At 38.2% G+C, this 21,864-nt stretch overlaps 1 pseudogene; it reads left to right on the top strand.

Moving 5' to 3' along the window:
- The first annotated feature begins 331 nt into the window (after positions 1-331).
- LOC149620780 (ATP-binding cassette sub-family C member 1-like) lies at positions 332-20,067 on the top strand (annotated as a pseudogene).
- Positions 20,068-21,864: the final 1,797 nt, after the last annotated feature.

The raw sequence follows: 21,864 nt of genomic DNA on the forward strand, positions 1-21,864 counted from the left end.
TTTTTCTCAGATCTCCGGTTCAGGTGCGACTCTATTGAGAGAGAAAAAACTATTGGCTGAAAATGAACACTTTATCTCTAAAGGGACCGGAAAACGCCCCCTTCCACTGTAAAACCGAGCCCTCTTTAGCATAGAATCAGAGAAGGGATGGGGTGTGAATTTTCGAACAGTCAAGGTCATTCAGGTTTTTACGACTCTTCATAAATCTATTGAAAAAAAACCATTTAACGACCGCGGGTGTTCCTTTTTTATTGTTTTATAAAGCAAACAATCTACCCTTTAGAGATCCAGCGTTCATGGGATGAAGAAGTCATGCCCCGCTCACGTCAATAAAGACTTCCTAGAGAGGAGCTCGAGGTTTCTAACAGTGTTAGGAAAGGGGGGAAATTTAGCCCCCTATCCATAGAGTTAGAAGGAGTTCTTACCCCAGCAGAGACGTACGCTATACCAGCTTTTGTAATTGTTTACTTCCTTGGCTAATTTAATGGACTTCTGCTATTAATATGGAAAAAATGTACAGTTCCTAAAAGAACGATTTTATCTGGCAGTTTGTTATTCAGCTCCAGTGTAGACGAATTCGTTCAGAAATCCACTTGTGTTTTGCTAGTGAGACTTGAGCAAGGTCTTTTAATGTACTGTTTTAAAACATCACCACAAAATTTTACTCGAAAACGTTGGAAGGATTAGATAGACGCCCGATATCATCACAGCAACTAACCGGTTTAAAATTGCTCAAAGTTAGTGTTATTCATCCTCAAATGGGTTCCTTCGTATTGGATGACTTTTGCAATTCTCCATTTTGGGTATGTTACGTGTTTATTATTTTACCAAGGTTCTGAAAACATTAATTGTTAATGTTTGCGTTTTAATTATGAACTCTGTAATTATAATCAATAGGACGATAATTTGACATGGAACTCAAATGATCCAGACTTTACTCCATGTTTTCAAAAGACCATTCTGGTCTGGGTGCCATGCGCGATACTCTGGTTGTTCCTTCCATTGGAAATCGCGTTGATTGCCAAGGCGGAGCGGCGAAGCTTTCTTTTTTCTCATCTTTCCATTACGAAAAGTGTAAGTCCACTGACACCAAACGAGCGCGAAGCATCATTACTCATGCAAGTACGCATTGTACGTCTGACGTAGCAGGATGCAGGCGTTCTTGCCACTGTAATACTTAAAAAGTAAATGTTACTTTTGCTTTGTGTTTTCAGCTCTTGACTTTGTTACTGGCAGCAATTAGCGTCTCAAAATTTGGAAAACAAATATACTACAGTGATTTTCAAGTCGTGGACAATTTGGCAGTCGTCCTTCAATTTGGAACTTACGTAAGACAATTTAAAAAAAAATCCATAACATTTTGATGGTATAAACTGAAGTCGCTTGTTGCAGGTCTTGGCGTTATTCCTAATTATTTACGGTAGAGGGGGTGGCATAGTGTTGTCCGGAATCCTGACAATGTTTTGGTTCCTCTTAACACTAACGCAAACTATCACGCTGAGATCCACCATCATGAAATACTATTTACAAGTAAGTCCAGGATTCTTTTACATTTGATAATAATATTACGGCAAAATAAAAACAAGATATATTTCAGAAAGACAAAGATGATTATTTCGAGTTGGTAATTCAGTCGGTAGTTTACCCTTTAGTAGTAGTTACCCTCGTATTACACACACTGAGTGACACCTCTCCGCACTACAAAGAACATACACACGCAATCGAAGTCAAAATGGTAACACTACATGTATGCAAGTTTATTATAAGTGGTATATGTATTGTATTTTTTTACGATTTTTTTCAAGAAATCAACTGAAGATGATGCATCGTTTTGTTCACGTGTGGTTCACTCATGGCTTACCAGGTAAATCTGGTCCTGTTCTTGCGTTCTTATGTACTGCCCTTACTTGAAGAAGTCATTAAAGCTCAGAAAATTTTATTTTAATTCTAACTTTCAAGTGCTTCTTTTCAACTATAGCGCCCTGTGGAAAGGTTGGAAGAAAAACCTTGAGCCATCGGACGTGTACGACTTGAATTACGCGGAGCGAGCACTGACTGTCTCGCACATTTTCGAAAAACACTGGAAGACCCAAGATGAGACCAAAAGTGACGGCAATGAAATGGAAATGAAAAGATTTTCGGAGGAAAGAAGCAGAACCAAAAATCCAAGCAAATCAATCAGTTGCCCCTTGTTGAGGACTGTTGGGCCTTGCTTGATAGCTGGAGTGGTCTTTCAAGTTCTGTCCGACGTAGTGTCTATCTGTCCAGCCCTTTTGACAGGGTAAAGAATTTCACATTTTCAGCCATTTCAGAAACGTCATAAGTTCATAACGTTAATGTTTTTATTTTTGGTAAATCAAAAATATAATATTAAATTCAAATAGAAAGATGGAGATTCACTTAAAACGGGAAATTAAGTTACTTTGTTGCTGTCAGTTGGTTTTTTGCTCGTACTGAAGCTTAGAGAAGAATCCAACACATTAGCAATGATAATGTTTGTTTCGGTAGATCAGCTTTCTGAATATTTCATTCCTATGAATATTCTTTATAACTGATTCTGACGTTTAGATAGCAAGCGGTTTTCACCCTGCTGTCAATTAAGTAAACTTTGCGACCGAGTTAATCAGCTTAAAAACTTATGTTTTCAGTTCCATTATTGATTATTCGACGAGCGAAGATCCTTTGTGGAACGAGATTTTCTACGTTTGCCTTTACGGTTTGGCCGGTATTACGCAATCTTTGTTGCAAGAAGGCAGCGCCATTTTCCACACCAAACTAGGACTGAGACTCAAATCCGCCACCATGTGCGTTCTGTACAAAAAAGTAAGCCTGTGTTATCGTGATAGTGGAACGCTAGTTCATTAATGAGATTCGCCGAAGCAGACATTTCGCCTGACGAGCAGCGATCGACGTGACCTGACAATGGGCGAAATACTGAACACGATGTACGTCGACACGAGCAGATTCCAAATTCTGTCGCCGCAACTAGGTCTCTTGTGGTCAGTCCCTGTACAATTAGTACTGTGCTTCGGCTTCTTCTATCAAGAACTGGGCTATGCAGCTTTTGCTGGAATCGTGCCTATTGTATTTCTTCTTCCACTGAACTATCTCAGCACCAAGAAATACAAAGAATTGCAGGTAAATTTTTATCCAACCGTTATGGGAACCATTCGCATAAATTAATCTCCAGTAAAAAAACTACTACTATATATCACGACCGGCACAGTTTCTATGAATCGTTTAATTGTCTCGTTTACTAGACTGAGTTGATGAAGCTGAAGGACAACAGAATGAAAGTTATGAGCGAAATCTTGAACGGGATCCGTGTCTTGAAGTTGTACGCCTGGGAAAGATCATTCCACAGAATCGTTCTTGACATCAGGAAAAAAGAAATTGCACTCATGAAGAAACAAACCCTCTTCGAAGGAATAAATATATTTATATTTGCTCTCATACCGGTTTGGGTACGGACGTAAAAAAAAATTACAAGTAGATTATTATTATCATAAGTGGATCATATTACAGCTCCCTATAAGTACTGGATGTAGGTTATGATATTGTAAACAGCGGTTTCTTCCAAGACATCCGAGCCCACCATCTATAGCTCAGTTTTACAAATTTATTTTGTCCATCAACCCGGATCCGGAGTTACGTTAACTTCGGAAGTTCCGGTTGAGGGTAATGGTTGTCAGACCGCCGTCAGTGTCGTGATTAGTGTGAAGTCTAAACTTTATCGTGTTAGAAAGTATTGCAAAAATTTGTCACACTTAAAAATAAAAACAAACTTCTATGTCGACGCTGAGCTTCTTATTACCTTTAATTGGTTCAACTACCCCCTATAAAAACCTTTAAACCATTGAAAACTCAGTGCTGTATTAAGATGTATTAACAATGTTTTAGAATGATGAAGGATATTTTGATCATTTGAATTGAAATGAATTTCCGTTTTAACACAGGCGTTTAGAAAAGCGAAAGAACATGTAGAGCGCAATTTATTTTAAAATCCAAAAAAAAGAAGGTAAAATACTACTATCATCCTCACAATCCAGCAGCAAGTACGGAACAATTTCTTCCATAAACGCTCTACTCTCTCAAACCTTCCCTCATTGGCTACCAATTGCTTCCGCTTGCTTGCCTCACTTAAAATTTATTTCGTGCCAAAATCATTCCTCTGGTTTAGTTCATAAATTCGCCGCTACGTTTCGCATATACCCTTTTCCCTTCATTGCTGGGAGAAAATGCTGATGCCCAACGATGTTATATCGTCCTGTAGGGAGCTGTAGTATGATCATGGAAGAAGAAGGGTGTAATGGAATGGTGAGGTGAATAGGCAGACGGCTACGCGAAATGTAGGGTCACGTGGTAAAACTCTCCTCTCATCTCGGCACTAGCTGTAACTCGATTACTGCTCTGCGCAATATTGGCGTGCATGCCACCTCCTTGCGCGTACAGAGAGAGTGATACACTGTTTAGATCCGCTCTCTACCGCCTCTACTACTGCGCAGAAGCTTTCAACGTTGGTGATAAACTCGGGAAGGAGTGGATGAAAAGGGGGAAGTTACGATTTTTCAACGCGCTCTCTTTAACACTATAGGACCCTTCCATACACCCTTCTTCTTCCATGGGATGATCCACTTATGTTATTATCGATCCGGGGGGAGACGTGCTGATATTTCAGCTCCGTATCTGTTTCTCGTCCATGCGTTCTCACTCGAATTAAAAAGACAAATATCCCTGAAATCTCTACGAATTCACCAGATTCAAGAATGGCCACAAAGCCACATTTCAACGATGAAATAAAAACACGGGTTGAAGTTGCTCTTTCTGTTTAACTATTTATCTTCAGAGCTTGCACAGTCTTTCACGTCCATATTGATTTTAAGTTCCTACAAATCATGTTGTTTCTTAAAATTTAGATTACTACACCGTGTTTCGCCATATACGTATTAATTGACAACGATAACGTTCTAACCTCGAGGAAAGCTTTCGTCACGTTTCAGTTGGTTCGATTATTAGCAACGACAATGCTTACTTTTCCGGGTTTGGTAAATGCCCTAGTTTTGGTAAGAACAGTGTCATTAAGGGTCAAAATTAAAATCTACTACCATTTTTTTTTCTACTAAATACAGGGTGTATCTGAAATGGACGTAGGAGCGAAAGTATTTGGGTTCCTGGGGCCAATATAAGGCGAAACTGTCGTATGACATTTGGTCGTACGCCAACCCATTTGGAAGTTACTTGAACCTAACACTTGCTAGTTTGCACAAATCACAGCATGTTGACTTCGTCTAAAACAGTAGGAATTAAGTTCAAGATAGGATGATTATTGCAAATTAGTGGTCGCCAGCTAAAACAAAAAAGCCTCATAGCCATAGAGTTTATAATCAATTTTTAAGGGGTAGAAAGTTGTACAGTTGGTGAAGTCCTCATAAAGAACATCAATGTAAAACAACATGTTACGATTTAGTGTGTTGAAACAACTGACCGATACTAACGGGAAACTCACAGCGATAAGTAGCGCAAACTAATAAGGAACACAGACATTTTGCTTCATTCTTCAAACAATCGAAAGGTTGCATTTAGTTTAAAGATTAGGTTAATGTTGCAACTTATCGAAATCAGTATTCGTGAATAAATGTTAGTGGGCGAATGTTTGGGATGAGATGTTGGGCAACGCCTGTTAAGGATTAAATTTTAAACATTAATTTGTAAAATTTAGTCCTTATAAAAATCAACAAATAATGAAGAAACCTAAATGTTGAAAATAAAATAAAATTTATTATGGTTCAAAGTGACCAAAAAAGAGAACATTCCTTTCTCCAAAAAAATTACAGTGAGGGAATAATGGCGTTTTTCTTGGGGCCTCACCCGAAACTTCACCCGTAACAAATTAGGTACGCTATGTTGAATAGCGTACTTAGGAGTGCTCTTCATGAAACCTAGTATTCCTTCTCAAGGTCACACACTACTAACTTGTTCAAGAAAGGGTTGAAAGGCTCGTGATAGGCCTACACTGATTACGAGGTACCACCAAAAGTAATAGCAGAGAAAAATTTTAAGAAGAAATTTTCGTTCTTAACCTCGGAACCGAACGGATGACCGCAAATAAAAGTAAAGAAAATTCGAGAAAAAAACCAAAAGTGGAGGGTTAAGAAAAAACTTCGCAAATAAATTAATAAACGATTAAACCTTAGTAAATTTGCAGACCACCCTAAAAACTTTAGACTAATGACGTTAACTAACTGGCAGCAATCTGCCAGCGTTGAGAACGACAGGAGACCTACGTGCAATGTAATATACCCATAAGGAAATGTACATTCTTACTCCTTAGAATTATTCTATGAAAATTGCCAATAAAAACGGTAAAAAAGGTTCTTCTTTTAAAGGTTCAAAGTGTTTTAAAGCATGTAAAAAATAATTTGCTAATTTAATGGAAACAAGACGTCGCCGGAAAACCAAAATGAACGCTTTTGCAATCTTTCGATTGTTTGAAGAATGAAGCAAAATGTCGGTGTTCCTTATTAGTTTCCGCTTCTTATCGCTGTCAGTTTCCCGTTAGTATCGGTCAGTTGTTTCAACAAACTAATCGTAACATGTTGTTTTACAATGATGTTCGTTATGAGTCACCAACTGTACAACTTTCTACTCCTTAAAAATTGACTATAAACTCTATGGCAATGAGGCTTTTCTTGGTTTAGATGGCAACCACTAATTTGCAATAATTATCCTATCTTGAACTTAATTCCTACTGTTTTAGACGAAGTCAACATGCTGTGATTTATGCAAACTAACAAGTTTTAGGTTCAAGTAACTTCCAAAAGGATTGGCGTACGACAAAATGTCACACCACAGTTTCGCCTTATATTGGCCCCAGGAACCCAAATACTGCCGCTCCTACGTCCATTTCAGATACACCCTGTATATGAAACGTTTTCCAGTAATGAAAGATTTGTAAGGGTCTGGATTTTTGAAAAAACTGCATTATTTGTTGTGTTTTGGTACATAATTTTGAATATTATCATAAGTATATATAACTAAACGTTTCGGTTCACCACATTCGTATGTGGTTGCCACCTAATTATTGTAGATGCCAATACAAATCGAGCTTTCACCGAATCACAGACAGTTTTAGTTACGTTATTTTTAATAATTCAATCCAACTCAAGAAAGAAAGAAATATATAAAAAACTGAGGCTATTAAATTTTATTTAACAACCAACGAACTCTAAATAAATGGAAACCGGTGATTATTAGATTATATTAAATTGGCCTAGGCGTAGCTCTCGTGAATGTTTCCAATTCCTCTGACTTGAAGTAGGACGGCTCAAAAGGGCATTAGAAATTATGGAAACGGGTATGACCTGGCACCCTGTCGCCTGCTTGAACGAGACTTTTGGTTTTAATTTGTATACTTTTGATATTATGTATCATTCGATTGTCATCGTCTTTCCGTAAAACGAAGTTTTTAAATTATAGTTGGCATCATTACATAACCGAAACTAATTTCTTGTTTTAAAACATTAAGAACAAAATATTTTCCCAACAAAGAGTTATTGATTTTTGAAAAAGAATGGTAGAAGATGGTCACTATGACCTTCCATTTAGTTAAAACATATCAAAATGTAGCAGATTCTCAAAGTAATTCCTTACAGACACACGTCTCGGTAAGGAGAATTGCAAACTTGTTGAGTCGCGCGGAAACCCAGCATTACGTGGAGCAGATGGCTAGTGACGCCCAATATGGTATGTAATTTTATCATTTAATTGAAAAAATGAGATGGGTCACTTACTATATCCAGTGAGCACTGCTCTATTCGGCAGCTATTCCTACCCAAGCAGGTGAATTTAATCTCAAAATAATTTTTTGGTAAAAGGTAAAAGTACGAACTTGAGAACGGAGAGAAAATTGAGGGATTCTCTCCTGATCTCAACCCACCAATACAGAGCAATGTTATAAACAGAAAAAATCCTCTTATAATAATGTTTATTAAAATTGTAACTTTATCCCGCGGGTCAAAAGGAATTCCGGCTAAGCACCATAATAAATTCTAAAATAATTCAATCAACGTTACGTTCTAAAAGAGGAAAGCTTGAAGTTCTTTTATATTGTTTCCAGATATTTTTCAACTTGCAATTGATCAATTTTGAACAATTTATATCAATATAAATCTCGGCAATTAAGATTAAAAAGGGAAACTACAGGATTGTCATATTGAGCTTCTCTTCAGTTAAAGCATCTAAAAACGACACAAATTCACTAAATCCTTTACACGTGTCGGTTTTTAGAATTGCAAACTTGTTGAGTCGTGGGGAAACAAAGCATTTTGTGCTGCAGAAAGAACGAGAAAGGTCGCTTACTTTTTCCGGCAGTTATTCCTACGCAAGCTGATGACTTAAAGCTCCTTTAAAAATTTCATTTCAATAGAAGCCAATCTATATATCGTTCTTAAATAGGAAATCCCGAAATTTAGAAATTCTTTCCACATTTTCTTAACCTAACAATTGTTCAATTTTCACCAATGTTAATATTAATTTATTTCTATGAACATTTCAGCAATTGAGATTGAGAAGGGAACGTTTCAGTGGAACCTGGAAGAAGAAGCAGCGGCGTCACTTCAGGACATCAATTTGAAAGTGCCCAGCGGCTCGTTGGTGGCTGTGGTGGGTCCGGTGGGTTGTGGCAAGTCTTCGCTCTTGTCCTCTCTGCTTTCCGAGATGCAGAAGGTGGAGGGTGAGGTGAGAGTGGCCGGGAGAGTGGGATACGTCACTCAACAACCCTGGATACAGAACGCCTCACTCAGACAGAATATACTCTTCGTCGACGAAATGGACCAGGAAAGATACGACAACGTCATACGCGCATGCGCCCTACAACCGGACCTCGACCAGCTACCCACTGACGACGAAACGGAGATCGGAGAAAGAGTACGTAATATCATAAGAAGATAATCTTCTTCGTTAAGTGTCCATCATTAGGTCTTTGGTTGAACGTCTCTTGCCGCTTCCTAAAAGAAATTGGGCGCCAAAAATACAAGAGATCTTTTTGTTTCCCTAGTGGCGCCGCCAAGTCACTAACGGCTTAAGAGAGCAGTGTATATAAGCGTGGCCTTCTTTTGGGAAAACTTTATCGAAAATATATAAAAAACATAATGCGCTGCATTGGTTAGTAATAATGTGTTCGATTACTAATTTTCCATGATAGGGTATCAACTTGAGTGGTGGTCAGAAGCAAAGGGTCAACGTGGCCAGAGCAATTTATCGTGATGACGATGTTTATCTCTTTGATGACCCGTTGGGGGCGGTTGACTCACATGTGGCCAAACATCTCTTCAACGAAGTCATCGGACCGAAGGGATTTCTTCGAAAAAAAGTAAATAATGAAAACGTTAAGCGACCATTGAAGAGTTTAAATGCTGGTAGTAGTTGAATATGGCATCCCGGAAAAGATTTTATATCTTGACTGTGAAATAAATTTCAGCTTACATCTCGTGTATACATATGGTGAATAGATTTTGATTTAAATACGTCCAACTTAAATAAAAGCAGCTCTCAAAGTGATGAAAATTCTACAGAGCCGGTAGGCCTTCTACATATGACCTGACACCCTTCCGTAATGTCAAATATTGATGCTATAATTCTCAAGCTATATATAAATCTTTTGCGTCGCTTGCTTTTGAAAATTGCTTCGGTTTGGTAGTTCGTTGCTCGCTCGACAAATAGCAATTCAATTTGTTACAGACGAGAGTTTTGGTGACGCACAACTTGAGCTGCATCCGAGAAGTGGACGAGATTTTCTTCATGAACAACGGACGAATCGTCGAGAGGGGAAGCTATGACGAAATCATGTGTCGTCAGGGAATGGCCAGAGATTATTTCAAACAACACATGACCCACGAGAATAAAGAAGAACACTCGTGAGTAGATTTCGAGTTATATCTACAGCTTCTACAGCCGCTACGTAGTAGAAAAGCGAAAAACGTTAAGTCGTGGAAGTTAGCCATGTACTGTGTAAAATAACCGAGCGAATTTCTTTACGGACTGCCGCCGTGTGACGTGTACTCTTAGTAGAGATAGCCCTATATTTAAATTTCTTGAATTGATTATTTCAAGTTGAAATATGGGGGCTGTATTGTAAGAAGAGCGGCAAGCGCTAGGTTTCCACTGTAGAATTTGTCTCTCACCCTGTATCTATCAGCTTGTGCAGCTCACCCAAGGTAAAGCCCGACGGGATATGGAAACGCCTATTGATAATTCTCTCATAAATGCTGTATATAAGAGCGGACTTATCTAAATTGACCCTGAATTACACTTCAGACGGTATGATGAACATCTACGAAGTGGGTCTTAGTTTGACCTGCCCTGTTTTTGTCGGTGGGGGCGGAGGAGCGGCGTCGTAGTAGTAGTGTCAGAATACCGCTTTTGACAGTATAAATTTTTTCGTTCGTCATTGAAGGGAGAGTGAATGGGAGAGAATTGAGGTGGGGTGATATTTTCCTTTCGTGTATTTTAAGAGGAAGAGGATTATACTCTAATTATGGTTAAGCATTGTGAATTGAGTTTTACGTTTGCTCGATATACTTAAAGCGAGGGAGAGCATTATTTTATTGCCTTAATTAAAATGGGAGATTTCCTACTCCCTTTAAATTCTCTGTCACCCGTCGTCAATAAGGATTTTACGCTTTCAATCACGCTCCCCTATCCCCTATTTCAACATTCAAAGAAATCGAAGGAAATTTTAAAAGCAAAAGCAAGTGCATACTGATGTTATTTTTAGAATGGTCCTAAGGCAACCGGGATATTACAATTATTGGGTGTTTTACCGAATTCTTTCTCTTTCAAACGCTTCTGGCCATAAGTTCATGTTAGAAATTTGTAAGATGCTAAAAGTATGCTTCGGCATAAGTCAATGTTGTAAACTAAAACTTTCTGTACGTGTATTAATCGAGTGATAAGTACGTAATCATTTTAGCACTGTTAGAGGTATCTCGATCATCGAGGGGTAATCACTAAAACTTTCTGTTCTGATATTAAGGGTTACTTGTGTGTACACATTTTAGCATTGTTGTTTATAGAATGGTCTTACGGGTAATCATTTTAGCAATGTTAAGGGTAGCGCATAGAGGGGCTACTCACTCAAAATTTCTCCTTGTGCCGCACTATTACGATAGGTGATTTCGCAAACTACCTCAGGACGTGCCAGCTTGTTTTAGTATTTGTGCAATGTCACTACGACGTCATAGGTTTATTGCAGGGAAAACATCATTTAGGGTTATATTTTCAAGACTAAAGTCAAAGGATTAACTGTCTGCTTGTTTAAATGTTACAGTTGAATTATTGAAAGCTTTAACAGCTAGATGGTTTGTTTCCTGTTTAACAATTATGATATTTATATTTATTTCGTAACCAAATTAATGAAGAGTAAACATGTTTATAGGCCTTGTAGCATGGCCTGTCTAATTGTTGTAGACGACACTTGACAATCACCCTCTAGAAATACGGTCGACCGAAATAAATTTTTTTACTGTAGTAGGACTTTGTGTGACGTCTCGAAAAACAGTTGCACGTGACCAGCCCGAATTTGCGAAATCACCTACTATAACATAAATAAATTTATTGAGGTAAGGATACGGGTAATCTTTTTAGCACAGTTAAAAGTAGCGCATTGAGGGGTTATTCACATAAATTTTAAGTACGCCAGTACAGTAGGGTACGATATGGCTGCTTTTACGAGCCCTTGGGTCGTCGTGCTTATAATCAGCTTTCAACGATTTTCGGTCCAGTTTATTCTTCTTATAGGGGCGAATACTCAAAATTAATTGTAAATTTTGATAGAGAATAAAGTGTACATGCGTATCATTTTTAAAATGACGCACATGTTTCATGATAAAATATTTTACTGAAGTAGTTTTGGTAAAAAAACTAATAATCAATGTATTATGATCGTGTTTCCAAAAGTGAAAATTTGAAAATATTTTACTTTAGGCAATTTCCTATACTCACCTTTTGCATTTCCTATATTTGTCTACAAAGAGAGTATTTATTAATTTTGATAATGAAATTATTGTAGGGTGTTAAATATCAAAGCTGAGAGATTTCATCTTGCATCCCATGGGAAAGTCTCGGAAGATGGGTCAAAACTCATGACTAAAGAGACGCTCAAAGAAGGAAACGTATGTACTCTATAATAAACGAGGAGAGTTTGGCCATTTCTTCTTGCAAAGTAATTTTGCCTACACATATTTTTTCTCGTGATAATGTTATTGCGCATTTGCAGATATCCGTATCGCAATACAAACAATATTTTAAAGCCTATGGTATAACATGGTTCGCAGTCCTCCAAGCAATAATCACCGGAGCTATAGTTTTTAATTTCGCGTCACTGTATTGGCTGTCTCTGTGGTGCGCCGACTCCAAGGAAGATTTTAAAGCAAACCCAGATCTAAAGGCAACCCGTATAGTAGTCTTATTAGTTCTTGGTCTAAGCCAATCCATTTTGGCATTTATCAACGTAATCGTCAATGATTTTCACTGTCTACGAGCGGCGAACTGTCTACTTGGGAAAATGCTCGACAGCGTATCTCGCTTTCCCATGTCCTTTTTCGACACGACTCCCGTTGGAAGGATACTCAATCGTTTCTCTCAAGATATCGACGCCCTCGATCAGCAATTACCCGAAGTGATGAGAAATACCAATTGGGGATTGATATATTTAGTAGTTTTCCCATTAGGAATCGCAATATATTTACCATTATTCATAATCCCCTGCATCATTCTGCTCGTTGGATACCTTATCCTCCAGGTAGGAACTGTATTTTTGTCTTCATTCATAAGTGATTATATGGTACTAGCTGTTACCTGCGGCGTCGCTCGCGTGTAATAAGAACTTCCATCAAAATGATATAAAAGAATGGGTAGATTTTACTGATGACTAAAATTTTTCTAGCACCCTAAGAGCCCATCAGCCCCTAGGGTGCATTTTTTATTACTTTTCACGCGGATATTACTCCAGAAAGAAGGGTTTTTAAATTTCTGGCCGCCATTTAAAAAGATGGCAAAAAATCGAACCCGAAAGACCATTCAACCCGTCTATAGGTTAAAGGAAACCAGTATACTAAATATTTGCGAAATCGGTTGAAACGCGCGGACTTGGTTGCATAGAGAAGATTTTTTTATATTTCTACGCGCCATTTTTTAAGATGGCGGCGGATTAGAAAAAATCTTTCTTAGTACGCGCCTACCACTTATGAGTAACGTTCCTGCAAATTTTGAGCCTTCTGGGGCCAGCGGTTTGGGCTGGGCGATGATTATCAGTCAGTCTGTCAGTCAGTCAGGACTTTGATTTATATAGATGACTCTACATTGTTTAATGTCGTGTTTAAACACGGAATTAGTATCGAATGAGAGGTAGTCGCTTTCGGATCTTTTATAATCTGGGGGTTGGTTGCAAGACTATTGAACATATGGAGAATTTTACGACTTTTAGAAAGATTTATTAGGCGAAGGAAACGTGGTCTCGGCGTCACGATTGTCATAACTGAGACTTCTCCACCTAGCACTTTCCCCGCGAAATTAAAATAACTGCATGTCTTTGAAATATTGAACCGCTTAAAGTGTTTCGCACAAATTTAATTTATTGCATATAGTGTAGAAAGCATGAACGTTTTACCCACGTCAAGCATGCAACCACTCCTGCGGGATTAACTTCTAAAACTGAAGATTTTTCCACATCTTTTGCAGCGTTTCTTGATGTCAAGCAATCGTCAATTCAAGCGGATAACAAGCTTGAGAAATTCCTTCCTGTTTTCGCATGTGGGAGGTTCAGTGGCTGGCAGCACTGTCATCAGGGCGTGTGACGCCGGAGAGAATTTTGAAGGACATTTCCTGAAACTCCTCGACGAAAGCGTTGCCGCTAACTACATGATGAACATAGCGCAAAGGTATCTGATTCACTGAATGTTGTATAATTGCGTCATTAAAGGTTAAAGCCTGGTTTCAATCGCGTTTGTTTCGCTTTGAAGCGATAGCCTATTCAGCATCAAAAGTAAATTTTTACCTTTGGTTTGAAAAGCGATGTGGATACTAAGCAAGCCAGAGCTCCACGTCGTTACTCGTTCAATAAAATGTAATTTCGTTCCAGATGGCTGACAGTACGCTACAATATCTTAGGCAATTGCTTGATGTTTTGCACCGCAATTTTTATAGTTTTGAGCAAAGGGACTCTGTCAGCTGATTTTGTTGGACTGATCCTGGCTAATGCCGATAAGGTAAGAGCATTAATTGGAAGGGAACGCAAAGAATAACTTGTATTTAACGAGCGGACGAACTCTAAAAGAATGAAAACTCTTGCTTAAAAAGTATAAAACTCTTGATTATAAAGTTTAAAACTCTTTATTATAAAGTTTAAAACTCTTTATTATAAAGTTTAAAACTCTTGATTATAAAGTTTAAAACTCTTTATTATAAAGTTTAAAACTCTTTATTATAAAGTTTAAAACTCTTGATTATAAAGTTTAAAACATCTTAATTATTAGACCAATTTTTTGTCTCGGTCTTTCACCACAATTCGGGGAATTATGTTACCCGTACAAAAATTTTGAGCTGTAACTCATCTGCATACGCTCTTTTTTATCGCTACCACGCTGTAATATGTATACATTAAGGCTACATTTTCTGCAGCTCGAAAAACGCGAAAATTTCACAGCAATTCCAGAACTGCAAATTGTCTGCCGTTTCTACATTTTCTGTTTATTAACTGTTAATTGTCTTTACTGGCAGAAATATGCAGCGCGATTCTGCAAACGCGATGCAAAAGTAGAAATAACAGATGTTAGTTAAAAACTGTAATTTGACCACAGTTATAGACATGTTACAGATCTGCAAAAGTGATGGAAAAGTAGAAATCCAGCAGCCAATTTAAAACTGCAATTTGACTATATTTATTGACATGTTACAGGTCTGCAAAAGTGATGAAAAAGTAGAATTACCAGCTGCTAGTTTAAAACTGCAACTTGACCACATTTATAGACATGTTACAGGCCTGCAAATGTGATGGAAAAGTAGAAATCCACTGCCAATTTAAAACTGTAATTTGACCATATTTATAGACATGTAACAGGTCTGCAAAAGTGATGGAAAAGTAGAAATCCAGCTGCCAATTTAAAACTGTAATTTGACCATATTTATAGACATGTAACAGGTCTGCAAAAGTGATGGAAAAGTAGAAATCCAGCTGCCAATTTAAAACTGTAATTTGACCATATTTATAGACATGTTACAGGTTTGCAAAACTTATGGAAAAGTAGAAATACCAGATGCTAGTTTAAAACTGTAATTTGACTACATTTATAGACATGTTACAAGTCTGAAAAAGTGATGCAAAAGTAGAATTCCAACTGCCAATTTAAAACTGTAATTTGACCATATTTATTGACATGTTACAAGTCTGAAAAAGTGATGGAAAAGTAGAAATCCAGCTGCCAATTTAAAACTGTAATTTGACCATTTTTATAGACATGTTACAGGTCTGCAAAAGTGATAGAAAAGTTGAAATCTATCTTAAAATTTAAAACTGTAACTATATCACATTTATAGACATATTGCAGGTATTCAATTCAAGTAAAATGTCCTACTTTTGAATCCCTGAAGTATGGCTCTAAATGTGGTCAAATTACAGTTTTAAATTGGCAGCTGAATTTCTACTTTTCCATCACTTTTGCAGACCTGTAACATATCCAAAAATGTAGTCAAATTGCAGTTTTAAATTAGCAGCTAGATTTCTACTTTTCCATCACTTTTTCAGACCTGTAACATGTCTATAAATGTGGTCAAATTGCAGTTTTAAATTAGCAGCTGGATTTCTACTTTTCTATCACTTTTGCAGACCTGTAACATGTCTATAAAAATGGTCAAATTACAGATCTAAATTAACAGTTGCATTTCTACTTTTCCATCACTCTTGCAGACCTGTAACATGTCTATTGAAATGGTCAAATTACAGTTCTAAGTTAGCAGCTGGATTTCTATATTTCCATCACTTTTGCAGACCTGTAACATGTCTATAAAAACGGACAAATTACAGTTTTAAAATAGCAGCTGGTATTTGAACTTTTGCATAGCGTTTGCAGAATTGCGCTGCATATTTCTGCCAGGCTAGACAGTTAACAGTTAACAAACAGAAAATGTAAAAACGGCAGTTACTTTGCAGTTCTAGAAATGCTGTGAATTTTTCCCGTTTTTTGAGCTGCAGAAAATGTAGCCTTAATGTATACATGTTACAGCGTGGTAGCGATAAAAAACCGTGTATGCAGATTTATATTTTTGTAAGGGATGAGTACAAGTTGGGAATCCAGAATAAACCTCTCCAAGTCGAGACGCAATTTACAGGCTATTTTTAAATATTTAAATAAATATAATTGATATTTATTAATTTAATCGTCATTAATTTACATTAGTTCTAGTTAAATCGTTTTAAGAAAGTATATTCCTAAAATCATTTTAAACATAGCTATTGTTGACGTATGAACTCAAGCGTAATCCTCTTTAACAATTTTTGGAGATTTAGGGTATATAAGGCGACTGATTCACAATAATTGATAAGAAAACCCACAATGACCCTGCAAATCATCTGAAACGCGCCTGCAATGATCCCGCAAAGTATCTGAAACGCGCCTGCAATTATCCAACAAGGTATCTGAAACGCACCTGCAATTATCCTACAAAGTATCTGAAACGCACCTGCAATTATCCTACAAAGTATCTGAATCGTGCCTGCAATGATCCTGCAAAGTGTCTGAAACTCAACTGCAATTATCCTACAAAGTATATGAAACGCGCCCGCAATGACCCTGCAAAGTATCTGAAACGCGCCTGCAATGACCCTGCAAAGTATCTGAAACGCGCCTGCAATGACCCTGCAAAGTATCTGAAACGCGGCTGCAATGACCCTGAAAAGTATCTGAACGCGCCTGCAATTATCTGAAACGCACCTGCAATTATCCTCCAAAGTATCTGAAACGCGCCCGCAAAGACCCTGCAAAGTATCTGAAACGCGCCTGCAATGACCCTGCAAAGTATCTGAAACGCGGCTGCAATGACCCTGAAAAGTATCTGGATCGCGCTTGCAATGATCCTGCAAAGTATCTGAAACGCACCTGCAATTATCCTACAAAGTATCTGAGAAGCGCCTGCAATTATCCTACAAAGTAGCTGAAACTCGCCTGCAATGACCCTGCAAAGTATCTGAAACGCGGCTGCAATGACCCTGAAAAGTATCTGAAACACGCCTGCAATGATCCTGCAAAGTGACTGAAACGCGCCTTTTATGATCCTGCAAAGTATCTGAATCGCGCCTGCAATGATCCTGCAAAGTATCTGAAACGCACCTGCAACTATCCCACAAAGTATCTGAAAAGCGCCTGCAATTATCCTACAAAGTATCTGAAACGCGCCAGCAATGACCCTGCAAAGTATCTGAAACGCGGCTGCAATGACCCTGAAAAGTATCTAAAACGCGGCTGCAATGACTCTGCAAAGTCGCGGCTGCAATGATTCTACAAAGTATCTGAAACGCACCTGCAATTATCCTACAAGTATCTGAAACGCGCGTGCAATGATCCTACAAAGTATCTGAATCGTGCCTGCAATGATCCTGCAAAGTGTCTGAAACTCAACTGCAATTATCCTACAAAGTATCTGAAACGCGCCCGCAATGACCATGAAAAGTATCTGAACGCGCCTGCAATTATCCTACAAAGTATCTGAAACACGCCTGCAATGATCCTGCAAAGTGACTGAAACGCGCCTTTTATGACCCTGCAAAGTATCTGAATCGCGCCTGCAATGATTCTGCAAAGTATCTGAAACGCGGCTGCAATTACAATGCAAAGTATCTGAATCGTGCCTGCAATGATCCTACAAAGTATCTGAAACGCACCTGCAATTATCCTACAAAGTATTTGAAACGCGCCTGCAATTATCCAACAAAGTATCTCAAATGCACCTGCAATGATCCTACAAACTTAGCTATTTCTGACTGCAACATGCATACAATATAACTGGAAGATACCTGTAATGAGCCACGAACTACTTGATTTCTAACGGGAATTGCTGTCTCACCTCTGTTTTCCAGCTGTAAGGTAGCTATTTATGACTCTAGAGTAGTTAAATTTTGTAATTTTGTATGTATATTAGCTGTACTGAGTTAGCCAGCTATTTTTTCTGCAAAACTTCTAAAATGTTCTGCAGTGCTCCCTGGAATTCATCTAAATTTTGTCTGAAGTTGAACCTTTTTCAGGTATATTCCAGAATATTCCAGTATATTTGCAATATTTTGCAGATTCTGAATAAGCTAAATAAAAGCAAAATGCAGCCATAAATTTTTGTACGGGTACCGCTCTCGTCATCAGTACGCGCAATTAAGCAAAACTGCAGTAACAGAATAGGAAAAGTTCTCTGTATCCATTTTCCTCGACTCGAAGCAGGACGGCTGAAAAGTGGGTAGGACATAATTGACCAAAAATATACAATATATTCTTATTATGAAATATGTATAATGAAAATATTATATATTTTTGAAATATCCTCCCACTCTATCCCCTGCTTGATTTTCTGTCCCGTGGAACAAATATTTATTTTCTACAAATTAAGACTAATTTTTTTTTTTAAATCACAGCTTTTGCAATATCTGAAATTTTTTTTCAATGGCCTTATGGTCTTGGAATCAAATGTCGTCTCCATAGAAAGAGTTGACGAATACTGTCGTTTGGAGTCTGAGGCCGAGTGGGAGAAACCAGAATCTCAACCGCCTGCTGAATGGCCTAAACGAGGACAAATCATATTCCATAACTACAGCACGAGATACCGAGAAGGATTGAATTTTGTCTTGAAGGACATCAATGTCAGGATCGAAGCTGGAGAGAAGGTGGGCGTGGTGGGGCGGACAGGAGCGGGAAAGTCGTCGCTGACGCTGGCGCTCTTCCGTCTGATCGAGGGGGTGCGCGGTCAGATCGTCATAGACGGAGTTGAGGTGGAGAGATTGGGCTTGTCCGATTTGCGTTCGCGGCTGACCATCATCCCCCAAGAGCCCGTCCTCTTCTCGGGCACGCTAAGACTCAACCTGGATCCAGCGACTGTGGTCCGCCCTCGAACACTCGCATCTGAAGCCCTTCGTAGCGGCACTGGAACAGGGACTGGATCACCCCGTGGCCGAAGGAGGTAATAACTTGAGCGTCGGTCAGCGTCAGTTGGTCTGCTTGGCTCGAGCCCTGTTAAGGAACACCAAGATCCTTATCTTGGACGAGGCGACGGCCTCGGTCGACATGGACACCGACGATCTCATTCAAGAGACCATCAAGGAGGAGTTTTCCAACTCTACCATCATCACAATCGCGCACAGAATAAACACCATCTTAGACTACCACAAGTTAGTATTTAACTGGCTTACCAATATTTGATTAACTGTTTTTATGTCTCTTAAATATTCATAGGGTGATGGTTCTCGATCAGGGCCGAATTGTGGAGTTCGACTCTCCATATGCTCTCTTGAAGAATGAGAAATCAATGTTCTACGATTTGGCCAAAGATGCCAATATACTCTAAATCACCTTTATTTTAAACCTTGCACCCAACGTCTCATACACTACCAGTCTAACCAATAACATTATCATTCTATATTATAATTATTTTTAAACAAACTGGTCATAAAATTCCCTGAAAATTAAAACGAATCCTTTCTAAACATCTCGAAACAATTAAGAATTGCCGGCAAACTGGCAAAGCTCATTTGAGGCACAAATGGATCTGTTGTTGCAACGGCAAACAGAGATAATTTAATCACTAAAGTGAATGAATGTCTTTCCCCGTATGGTTTACGATGCACTCCAACCAAATCTTTATCTGTTCCTCTCTAGCTTCTTTGTTCAACCTGTCTTCGATTTACATCATTAATAAGTTATATTTTCTCACCGATGAAAATGCTTTAACTTACGAGACATTCGAATAGTATAGTTTTGTTTTTTGATAATCTTAGCTTTCGTAGTGCAATAAAGTTAAATGTAATATGGTTTACAAGCATATAACTCACCTAGTTTGCCACTGGAGTGACAGTTATTGCGTTTTCTCTTGACGTGTGATTTGCAGGCTGATTTTTTTCAGGGTTGACTAGAGGGACCTGCAAGGGCTCAAACTGGCAACAAATAAGTCACCTCTACTACAGGCGCGTAGGAACGTTACGAATTTAGGGGGGGGGGGGGTAAGTCTAAATATGGATATGGACGCCCCCTTCCCAAAGATAAGAAAAATGTCGAAAAATATATTGAACAAGATTGAAACATTTCCACTTTTTCGTCAAAATCTGCGATTAATTTTATGGAAATGAAAACTACCCTTAGCAACTTTATTTTTTATAAAATAAACCAATTAAGGGATCTCTTTGACATTTTAACCACACATTGTAGATCCGTGGAATTTGTTCAAAACAGTAAACATAATACGAAAAATGTTACATCCAATAAAAAAAAACCACCCTTATACATTAAAGGCAGTAAGAAGTTTATCTAAGAGAGCTACATGAGCTTGGAGATTTCGGATGAAATTTCTTAGGTGAAATTAAATTGGATCGAAGCTCAGAATGCAAAGGAATTGCTATAATTTCAAATAAAAACGAAAAAAAATCAAGTTCGATTATGAAGTTTCGGCTTCATACACAAGCGACCGCACTTTCTCTCGCTCCCTTATAAACGCGTATTATAGATTCCAAACTTGGACAAAAACTCTACACTTTACACGCGCGGTTGTGAGACGACTAAATTGAGGTGAGTTTTAAATTTCGCCCATGCGCAGAGAGAGAAAATATGAATTTCCCTCTCACTCTATTCCGTTGTCGTGGTGACAAATCATATTTTTTTCACTCATCTGAACTGGCGCGTAAGCGAAATACCTTGTGCAGGGAAAGAGATGGGAATCCATAATGCGTAGTATTATACAAATCCATTGGTTATCTATCCTTTAAATACGACCACTATCTAGGTTTTGTTGAAAGACATTGTTTTACTTAGGGGCGGGCCCTCTATCAAAATTATCTTCAAACAAATCACGCTTGAATTTCGAGCTGTTATCAAAGCATTGGGAATGGACATTGGCATTTCCGTTGAATCGATCTTACTGTTCCACGCTTACTATCTTTAAGCCTACGAAAGACAGTCACGTGACATTTCGCAATCACTAGAAAATAGAAACGCTAATACTTCAAAATCATGTTCTTGACACGCCCCTACACTGTAAGAAAAATGAGTCCAACCTCTGTCCAAATTAGGACAAAGTAATCCAAATTTGGATGGCAAGTGATGTAAATGTCCAAAAATGGTACCTTTAATCAAACAATTGATGCCTTCAATTTTTGGTTCTAAAACTATCCAAATTTGCAAAAAATAGTCCAAATTTGAATGGAAAGTGAAATAAGGGTCAAAAATTGGTAGCTTTATTCCAAAAATGGATGCCTTCAATTCTTGGTGAGAAACCCATCAATACTCTCTCAACATAAACGCCTTAGACTCAAACAAAGAGGGGGCCTCAGTAAGAAGCCTTATGATTCTATTTCACCCATGGACTTCAAAGAATGCTATTGAAATTTAATCGTTATGACGTAAAACTGACGTATGTTTCGGGAAAGGACTTAGTCATTGCAGATGCTCTGTATCGTGCTCAACTTCCCAACAACAAATTTGATCTTCCACTCAGTGATGTACAACCGGCACGTGTTTGCTTATTAATCCAAGAACACACTGGAAAATGGAGTGCATTGGCGGAAATGACACATATGGACCCGAATCATGTTGATGTACTGCAGTATGTGAGAAATTGTTGGCC

This window comes from Phalangium opilio, unplaced genomic scaffold (genome assembly GCF_054372755.1).
Source record: "Phalangium opilio isolate 3A_F unplaced genomic scaffold, DU_Popi_V2 ptg000209l_1, whole genome shotgun sequence".
Taxonomy (NCBI): Eukaryota; Metazoa; Arthropoda; class Arachnida; order Opiliones; family Phalangiidae; genus Phalangium; species Phalangium opilio.